At 38.4% G+C, this 10,950-nt stretch overlaps 1 long non-coding RNA gene across 1 annotated transcript; it reads right to left on the minus strand.

Moving 5' to 3' along the window:
- Positions 1-9,163: 9,163 nt before the first annotated feature.
- On the minus strand, positions 9,164-10,628 carry LOC126381613 (uncharacterized). The gene is made up of 3 exons (XR_007568897.1): positions 10,332-10,628; positions 10,052-10,264; positions 9,164-9,375 (listed from the first exon to the last, which is right to left on the minus strand). It is a non-coding gene; the product is annotated as an uncharacterized LOC126381613 (long non-coding RNA).
- Between the last annotated feature and the right edge of the window lie 322 nt (positions 10,629-10,950).

Below are 10,950 nucleotides of genomic sequence, written 5' to 3' on the forward strand. Positions count from 1 at the left end.
AAAACAAGATGGCCGCCATACAAATTTTTCAATTTTCCTGAAAATGACTCGGGGGTAAAAATGATGTATAGGGGTGTAATCGGAACGTCATGTCGAGTATGAAAATACGTCTGGGTTTTCGATAGCTGCTCCGCATCAGGGCGACACCCTACGGCCTGGCAAAACTATCGCACCAGGAACTTTTTTGTTTTCACGAAACCTATTTAAATCTTGGTCAAATTTTATCAAAGGTGAAAAAAAAACAAAATGGCCGAAAAACAAGATGGCCGCCATATAAATTTTTGTTTTTCCAGAAAATGTCTCGGGTGTAAAAATGATGTATAGGGGTGTCATCGGAACGTCATCTTGGAAAACTGCTCCGCATCAGGGAGACACCCTACGGCCTGCCAAAACTATAGCACCTAGAACTTTTTTGATTTCACGAAAACAAGATGGCCGCCATACAAAGCTTCGAACTAATACAGGACACGCGAGCAGCTTGCTGCGAGCGAACCACGCGACATCTAGTATATATATATTATATTATATAAAGTTACAAACCCACTGACTGACTGACTGACTGACTGACTGACTGACTGACTCACTGACTCACTGACTCACTGACAGGGTTGTTCTCCCAGAAGGAGCGTCGGGGGGTGAAAATGATGTATGGGGGATGTGATCCAAATCTTCCGATGAGTATGGGAAAACTTCCAGATCTTGGAAAACTGCTCCGCATCAGGGAGACACCCTACCGTCTGGCAAAACTATCGCACCTGGAACGATTCTTTTTTCACGAAACCTATTTAAATCTTGGTCAAATTTTATCGTGGGTGAAAAAAAATCAAAATGGCGGAAAAACAAGATGGCCGCCATACAAAAAATTGTTTTTACAGAAAATGTCTCGGGGGTAAAAACTGTGTATGGGAATGTAATCGGAGTGGCTTGTCGAGTTCAGAAAATGTTCTCAATCTTCGAAAACTGCTCCGCATCAGGGAGACACCCTACGGCCTGGCAAAACTATAGCACCTAGAACATTTTGGTTTTCACGAGACATATTTAAACCTTGGTCAAATTCAATCGCCCGTGAAAAAAAACAAAATGGCGGAAATTCAAGATGGCCGCCATACAAATTTTTCATTTTTCCTGAAAATGCCTCGGGGGTAAAAATGATGTATAGGAATGTGATCGGATCGTCATGTTAAGTATTTCAATACTGCTTGATCTTGAAAAACTGCTCCGCATCAGGGAGACACCCTACGGCCTGGCAAAACTATAAAACCTGGAGCAATATTTTTTTCACAAAACCTATTTAAATCTTGGTCAAATTTTATCGCCGGTCAAAAAAAAACAAAATGGCCGAAATACAAAATGGCCGCCATATAAATTTTTGTTTTTCATGAAAATGTCTCGGGTGTAAAAATGATGTACAGGGGTGTGATCGGAACGTCATCTTTGAAAACTGCTCCGCGTCAGGGAGTCACCCTACGGCCTGGCAAAACTATAGCACCTAGAACTTTTTGGATTTCACGAGACATACTCGAGTCTTGGTCAAATTCATTCGCCGGCAAAAAACAAGATGGCCGCCATACAAAGCTTCGAACTAATACAGGACACGCGAGCAGCTTGCTGCGAGCGAACCACGCGACATCTAGTTATTATACTATATATAGCTACAAACCCATGTACCTATTGACTGACTCACTGACAGGGTTGTTCTCCCAGAAGGAGCCTCGGGGGGTGAAAATGATGTATGGGGGATGTGATCAAAATTTTCCGGTGAGTATGAGAAAGCTTCCAGATCTTGGAAAACTGCTCCGCATCAGGGAGACACCATACGGCCTGGCGAAACTATCGCACCTGGAATGATTCTTTTTTCACAAAACCTACTTAAATCTTGGTCAAATTTTATCGCCGGTGAAAAAAAAACAAAATGGCCGAAAAACAAGATGGCCGCCATACAAATTTTTGTTTTTCCAGAAAATGTCTCGGGGGTAAAAATTGTGTATGGGGTTGTGATCTGGACCTCCCAGAGAGTATGGGAAAACTTCTAGATTTTGGAAAACTGCTCCGCATCAGGGAGACACCCTACGGCCTGGCAAAACTATCGCACCTGGAACGATTATTTTTTCACAAAACCTATTTAAATCTTGGTCAAATTTTATTGCCGACGAAAAAAAATCAAAATGGCGGAATAACAAGATGGCCGCCATACAAATTTTTCATTTTTCCTGAAAATGCCTCGGGGGTAAAAATGATGTATAGGGTTGAGATCGGAACGTCATGTTGAGTTTGAAAATACTTCTTGGTTTTCGATAACTGCTCCGCATCAGGGAGACACCCTACGGCCTGGCAAAACTATCGCACCTAGAACAATACTTTTTTCTTAAAACCTATTTAAATCTTGGTCAAATTCTATCGTGAGTGAAAAAAAATCAAAATGGCGGAAAAACAAGATGGCCGCCATACAAAATTTTGTTTTTTCATAAAATGTCTCGGTGGTAAAAATTATGTATGGGGATGTAATCGGAACGTCTTGTTGAGTATGGATATACTTCTCGATCTTGGAAAGCTGCTCCGCATCAGGGCGGCAACCTATGGCCTGGCATAGCTATCGCAGCTAAACCAATTTTTCTTTCACAAAATCTATTTAAATCTTGGTCAAATTCCATCACCGGTGAAAAAATATCAAAATGGCGGAAAAACAAGATGGCCGCTATACAAAAAAATGTTTTTCTAGAAAATGTCTCGGGGAAAATAACTGTGTATAGGGTTGTAATCGGAACATCTTGTGGAGTATGGAAATACTTCTCGATCTTTCAAAGCTGCTCCGCATCAGGGCGGCACCCTACAGCCTGGCGAAACTATCGCATCTGGACCTTTTTTGTTTTCACAAAAACTATTTAAATCTTCGTCAAATTTTATCGTTGGTGAAAAAAAAACAAAATGGCGGAAAAACAAGATGGCCGCCATACATAATTTTGTTTTTCTAGAAAATTCCTCAAGGTCAAAAAATATGTATTGGGGTGTGATCGGAACGTAATCTTTGAAAACTGCTCCGCATCAGGGGTCACCCTACGGCCTGGCAAAACCATAGCACCTAGAACTTTTTTGATTTCACGAGACCAATTCAAGTCTTGGTCAAATTCTATCGCGGTAAAAAAATGGCGGGAAAACAAAACACGCGAGCAGCTTGCTGCGAGCGAACCACGCGACATCTAGTTATAATATATATAGCTACAAACCCATGTACTGACTGACTGACTGACTGACTGACTCACTCACTGACATAATTGTTCTCCCAGAAGGAGGGTCGGGGGGTGAAAATGATGTATGGGAAGTGTGATCGGGACCTCCCGGTGAGTATGGGAAAACTTCCAGATGTTGGAAAACTGCTCCTCATCAGGGAGACACCCTACGGCCTGGCGAAACTATCGCACCTGGAATGATTCTTTTTTCACAAAACCTACTTAAATTTTGGTCAAATTTTATCGCCGGTGAAAAAAAAACAAAATGGCCGAAAAACAAGATGGCCGCCATACAAAAAAATGTTTTTTCAAAAAATGTCTCGGGGGTAAAAACTGTGAATGGGGGTATAATCGGAAGGTATTGTTGAGTATGGAAATACTGCTCGATCTTGAAAATCTGCTCCGCATCAGGGAGACACCCTACGGCCTGGCAAAACTATCGCACCTGGAACTTTTTTGTTTTCACGAAACCCATTTAAATCTTGGTCAAATCCAATCCCCGGTGAAAAAAAACCAAAATGGCGGAAAAACAAGATGGCCGCCATACAAAATTTTCGTTTTTCCAGAAAATGCCTCGGGGGTAAAAATGATGCATAGGAGTATAATCGGAGTATCTTGTCGAGTACGGAAAATGTTCTCAATCTTTGAAAACTGCTCCGCATCAGGGAGACACCCTACGGCCTGGCAAAACTATAAAACCTGGAGCAATATTTTTTTCACAAAACCTATTTAAATCTTGGTCAAATTTTATCGCCCGTAAAAAAAAAACAAAATGGCGGAATATTAAGATGGCCGCCATACAAAATTTTCGTTTTTCTCGAAAATGCCTCGGGGGTGAATATGATGTATGAGGGATGTGATCAAAATGTCATGTTGAGTATGGAAATACTTCCCGACCTTCAAAAACTGCTCCGCATCAGGGAGACACCCTACGGCCTGGCAAAACTATAGCACCTAGAACTTTTTTGATTTCACGAGACCTATTTAAGTCTTGGTCAAATTCTATCGTAGTTGAAAAAAAATCAAAATGGCGGAAAAACAAGATGGCCGCCATACAAAATTTTGTTTTTCCAGAAAATATCTCGGGGGTAAAAACTGTATATGGGAGTGTAATCGGAACGTCTTGTTGAGTATGGAGACACTTCTCTTTCTTCAAATCTGCTCCGCATCAGGGAGACACCCTACGGCCTGGCAAAACTATAAAACCTGGATTAATTTTTTTTTCGCAAAACCTATTTAAATTTTGGGCGAATCCAATCGCCGGTGAAAAAAATCAAAATGGCGGAAAATCAAGATGGCCGCCATACATTTTTTTTTTTTCCTGAAAATGCCTCGGGGGTAAAAAATATGTATAGGGGTGTGATCGGAACGTCATGTTGAGTATGGAAATTTTTCTTGATCTTTGAAATTTGCTCCGCATCAGGGAGACGCCCTACGGCCTGGCGAAACTATCGCGCTTGGAACTTTTTTGTTTTCACGAAACGTATTTAAATCTTGGTCAAATTTTATCGCCGGTGAAAAAAAAACAAAATGGCCGAAAAACAAGATGGCCGCCATACAAATTTTTCGTTTTTCCTCAAAATGCCTCGGGGGTAAAAATGATGTATTGGGGTGTGATCGGAACGTCATCTTGGAAAACTGCTCCGCATCAGGGGTCACCCTACGGCCTGGCAAAACTATAGCACCTAGAACTTTTTTGATTTCACGAGACCTATTCAAGTCTTGGTCAAATTCTATCGCGGTAAAAAAATGGCGGAAAAACAAGATGGCCGCCATACAAATTTTTCGTTTTTCCTGAAAATGCCTCGGGGGTAAAAATGATGTATAGAGATGTGATCGGATCGTCATGTTGAGTATTTCAATACTGCTTGATCTTGAAAAACTGCTCCGCATCAGGGAGACACCCTTCAGTCTGGCGCAACTATTATACCTGGATCAAATTTTTTTTCGCAAAACCTATTTAAATCTTGGTCAAATTCAATCGTTGGTGAAAAAAAATCAAAATGGCGGAAAAACAAGATGGCCGCCATACAAAATTTTGTTTTTCTAGAAAATGTCTCGCAGGCAAAAACAATGTATTGGGGTGTAATCGGAATGTCATGTTGAGTATGTAAATACTTCTTGATCTTCAGAAACTGCTCCGCATCAGGGAGACACCCTACGGCCTGGAAAAACTATCACACCTGGAACTATTCTTTTTCCACAAGACCTATTTAAATCTTGGTCAAATTTTATTGCCGGTGAAAAAAAATCAAAATGGCGGAAAATCAAGATGGCTGCCATACAAATTTTTCGTTTTTCTTCAAAATGCCTCGGGGGTAAAAATGATGTATAGGAATGTGATCGGAACGTCATGTCAAGTATGAAAATACGTCTGGGTTTTCGATAGCTGCTCCGCATCAGGGAGACACCCTACGGCCTGGCAAAACGAAGGCATCCGGAACATTTTTTTTTTCCACCAAACCTATTAAAATCTTAGTCAAATTTTATCGTCGGTGAAAAAAAAAACAAAATGGCGGAAAACAAGATGGCCGCCATACAAATATTTGTTTCTCCAAAAAATGTCTCAGAGGTAAAAACAATGTATGTAAATACTTCTTGATCTTCAGAAACTGCTCCGCATCAGGGAGACACCCTACGGCCTGGAAAAACTATCACACCTGGAACTATTCTTTTTCCACAAGACCTATTTAAATCTTGGTCAAATTTTATCGCCGGTGAAAAAAAATCAAAATGGCGGAAAATCAAGATGGCCGCCATACAAAATTTTGGTTTTCCCGAAAATGCCTCGGGGGTGAATATGATGTAAGAGATATGTGATCAAAACGTCTTGTTGAGTATGGAAATACTTCTCGATCTTTGAAAACTGCTCCGCATCAGGGCGACACCCTACGGCCTGGGAAAACTATCGCACCTGGAACGATTATTTCTTCACAAAACCTATTTAAATCTTGGTCGAATCCAATCGTCGGTGAAAAAAAATCTAAATGGCGGAAAAACAAGATGGCTACTATACAAAATTTAACAAGATGGCTACTATACAAAATTTTGTTTTTCCAGAAAAAAGCCTCAGGGGTAAAAATTATGTATGAGGGATTTGATCGGATCGTCATGTAGAGTACGGGTATACTCCGCATCAGGGAGACACCCTAAGGCCTGGCAAAACTATGACACCTGGAACATTTTTTTTTTCCACCAAACATATTAAAATCTTAGTCAAATTTTATCGCCGGTGAAAAAAAAAAACAAAATGGCGGGAAAACAAGATGGCCGCCATACAAAATGTTGTTTTTCCAGAAAAATAAGGGGTTTGTTCGGATAGTCATGTTGAGTATGGAAATACTTCTCGATCTTCAAAAACTGCTCCGCATCAGGGAGACACCCTACGGCCTGGCAAAACTATCACACCTGTACCAATTTTTTTTTCATAAACCTTATTTAAACCTTGGTCAAATTTTATCGCCAGTGAAAAAAAATCAAAATGGCGGAAAAGCAAGATGGCCGCCATACAAAATTTGTTTTTCCGGAAAATGTCTCGGGGGGGTAAAAATGATGTATAAGGGGTTTGTTCGGATAGTCATGTTGAATATAGGAATACTACTTAATCTTCGAAAACTGCTCCGCATCAGGGAGACGCCCCACGGCCTGGCAAACCTATCGCACCTGAACCAAATTTTCTTTCACTGAACCTATTTAAATTTTGGTCAAATCCAATCGCCGGTGAAAAAAAAAACAAAATGGTAGGAAAACAAGATGGCTGCCATACAAAATGTTGTTTTTCCAGAAAATGCCTCGGGAGTGAAAATGATGTATAAGGGGTTTGTTCGTTCAATTGCGTCAGACCTATATAAGTCTTGGTCTAATTCTGTCGCGTGTGAAAAAAAATCAAAACGGTGGAAAAACAAAATGGCCGTCATACAAAATTTTAGTTTTTCATAACGAGCCCCGGGTGGTAAAAATAAAAATAATGTATCCCGAGTTAGATCGGAACGTCATGTTGACTATGGAAATACTTCTCGATCTTCATAATCTGCTTCGTATCAGGGAGACATATCTGGCAAGACTAAGATGTTCGGGGTTATGGGTCAGAGGAAGAAAATAGAAAACACTTTAGTAAATGAGAGGAGTTTAATTAATTTACGCAACACACCCTACGCCATTACATGTCAGAGAGAGGCCGTAGACAATCATAGACACTATAGTCTTTTCTTAAAATAATAGGGATGCGTCACACACGACCAACACCAGTGATGTGACATTGCTACCATAACATAAGATAGGTACCTGGATTATAAAATTTTTTCACACGGCGAAGCGGCAATTACACTTTCCAATCCATTCTGCCCGGTGCGTCAAGGTCACGGGCATGTCGATCAAGATCGTGTAGTCTAATAGCAAATCGGTGGGGCGTAACCATAGTAACCACGATCTCAAGCGAGTTGGTGAGGAGTAACCACCACGATCTACTGTAATAGCGTCGATTATTCCAATCTCGATGTGACTTTGACGCCTCGCTCTAAGTGGATTGGGTACTGTAATTAGCGCTTATCATAGTTTAAATAAGTCGTGTGAAGGTATCCAGGTACAGTTTTCAATCATCCGTCCCTTTCCTTTTCGGCTGATAATAAAATGACAGGTTTAACTTCAAATAAACTTACTGTGTGTACTGGAATCAGCACCAATAACACACGTTACTCTTGCATATTTAGTAAACAGGTACTTAATAGAACTAATGGATGACTTTCCAGGCTACTTTCTCAAAAAAAATATAGATGGCGCTGTCCAGATTTAACGTGATAAAAACGTAAATACCCGTTTTCTCACTACTCGGATAAATATTGTTTTTTGGGGAAAGTAGCGTGGAATGTCACTCATTTGTACCTTGGTACCTATAGATTTTGTAATAATATTTGTCTTGTATTTAAGCCAATAAAAACTATCAAAGGATGTTTGATGTGGAAATCTGTTCTCAAGAGGTCATAAGTTAAATGCCAGTAGGTAGGTACCTGCATTAAAATGCAACTAACAATTTTGATACAACAAAAAACACTGATTGTGAGACCTTTTCAGTAAAAGTGGCACTAAACGACGTGATTACTATTTATATTTTTTCAAAATAATTTTAAAACGAAACAATTGTATTAAAAGATAATGAAAGATATATTTTTAGAAATAAGTTGTTTTATTATATATTTTTTCTACTCCTCTACTTTAATCTGGCATTTAAATAACCAAAAAGTCTAATATAAGTACATACATAATTAAACTCTTTGAAAAAGTGTACGCTCTATGGCCTATAAAAGCATTGTTTACAAAGTGTAACTGTACTATAATGTCGCCAAAAAAGCATTGTTGTTGTTTTTTTTTTTTTTGACCTGGAAACTGGCACCTTTACTTTGTTTGGTGCCATAGATATACTATAAAAAAAAGTATACATTTGCCGCCATTTTCCCGCGCGTTGGAAAATAAATTGGAAAATTTTTGTGTTTCGTTTAAAATGACGTCGTCGTAGAAAAAGTATTGTATGCAACGTTGTATAACTAGGTCAAAAAATGCTCGTGGCGTCTCTTATTGCGATGTTCGCCAAGGCTCACATCGCAACTCACGCCACTCGCATTTTTTGACCCTTCTTATACAACTGTTGCATAAAATACTATAAAATATTATAGATGCAACTCATACTCATACATTTTCTTCTTTATTTCTACATTTAATCAAATAGGTAGTTGAAATAAAACAGCAACTTAACAAGTACTCTCGGCCTCCATGGTCCAGTGGCTAACTGTTGGGCTCACATCCGGAGGTCCCAGATTCAAATCCCAGTAGGGACTAACACAAAAATTACTTTGTGATCCCCGGTTTGGTTAGGAGATGGCTGGCTGATCAACTGAACATATTAGTAAGTAGGTATAGATAATAACATTAAAATATATGGGTTATGTTCCTAACTAGCTTTTTAATTATTTAATGACATGATAATATAAATTATAAAGTGATTTAAGCTCATAGTTTAACAACATCTATGAACATAAATAGCTACATACAATGCAATGGCACACTTAACACAGCTCTTATGTTCGCTAGGTATTAATGCATTTGAGGTGAGCTCATTCTGCAAACAACGCATACATGGGCATCCATCAAGCATCTGAAAACAAATATGAATGTTCTTAAAAAATAATTGTAGTAAAAAGAGCCAATAAATACAAATTAGATGCCCCATACATGTACAATAATATATTTTGCACAATATGCCTGACTGTAACAATATTATTAAATGTCTAGGGATGGAATTGAAATATGCCAACTTTAAATTGAACTTAAAACAATGTTTTAATCATAATTAAATTGCCTTTAACAATGAGGGACTTTCCAATGGACGCTCCCCAAACACATGATAGTTGGTGTTGTTCACTTTTAACCTGATAATTACCTATTTTCTCATTGCTGGGATACATAATTATTCAAAAATGTAATGTAATGACAGAATGATATAATATAAAAAATTGTTTCTTGATATTCGGATCACATTATGTATAGAATGACATTGCTATCTAGGTATATTGCTTCTCTTTATTTTGATCAGAATAATAATAGGTGGAAGTTGTATGAATCATCATCATTTATACCCAAAAACAAAGATAAAAGATGCATTGGTATGTCTGTTATCCATGAAATTAGACGTTTAAACGAAGAAAAAACTTAACAATGCCATCTATCATTTTTTGGGGAACGCCAATTGGAATGTCCGTCATGATTGTCACTCATAAAACTTTTAAATGGCTCTTACACAATGTAAATTAAAATCTTTAATACTTTATTACCTGTCTTGGAGATATGTCACTCTTTATTTCTTTCCATAAGCCTATGGCCTGTGATTTTGTCTTCTTGTATGCCTTCACAAAGATATTCCACAACTTATACAGACACATTGTTTCTAACTCTCGGGCTGGAACATTCTTCAGGAAACTTGTTGTTGCTTGCATCTCTTAGTATGAGTATGAGTTAGTATGACAAAGTCGATCAGCATCTAACACCTATAAATAAATAACTTTATAATAATAGTGTCATTTGATTCTATGTATTGTATTGTATGTTACTTACATTGCAATTTATCAACGAACATTATCCACAAACTTTTATCATTTTGGCTCTATCCAAAACACATAATGGTTCTGGAAGTTATTACAGTAGAATGTCAACGCAAGTTTGTACAAGGAAGTAGGGCTCGACTCGATGATGTTGTTGTTGTTGTTTAAATTCGCCTTATATAAGGCAGGCAAAGATCTCAGGACCATACAGCCTTGACTTTAGTAATTTAAAATTCGAAAATCACGATCAAAATAGGCTTAAGCCTTGTCTTTAATTTTCAATATCCAATTTAGGCCAGTGCCTTGTACTTGTAAGTCACAATTTTTTTTTTTTATTTGGTTTTCCCCGAAGGGTAAGGCAAAGGGAACTATGCCCATACAGCCATGTCTGACGTATTTTTTTTCTTGATGATTAATGAAATGATGAAAGGTGATGATGATGAAACCTAAGCCCCCACCCTCGGAGTAGACTCCTACTCCGAACCCCAAACGAATTAACTCAAAAGTCCGCATAAACTTTTGAGTTATGAAGCGGCTTCTTGGCACGAAGAGAAAATAGATAGTACCACTTTGTTTATTGAATATTTATTTATACTTTATATTTATATATTTTTCCGATATAATAACACTAA

This window comes from Pectinophora gossypiella, unplaced genomic scaffold (genome assembly GCF_024362695.1).
Source record: "Pectinophora gossypiella unplaced genomic scaffold, ilPecGoss1.1 Pgos_67, whole genome shotgun sequence".
NCBI classification, from domain to species: Eukaryota; Metazoa; Arthropoda; class Insecta; order Lepidoptera; family Gelechiidae; genus Pectinophora; species Pectinophora gossypiella.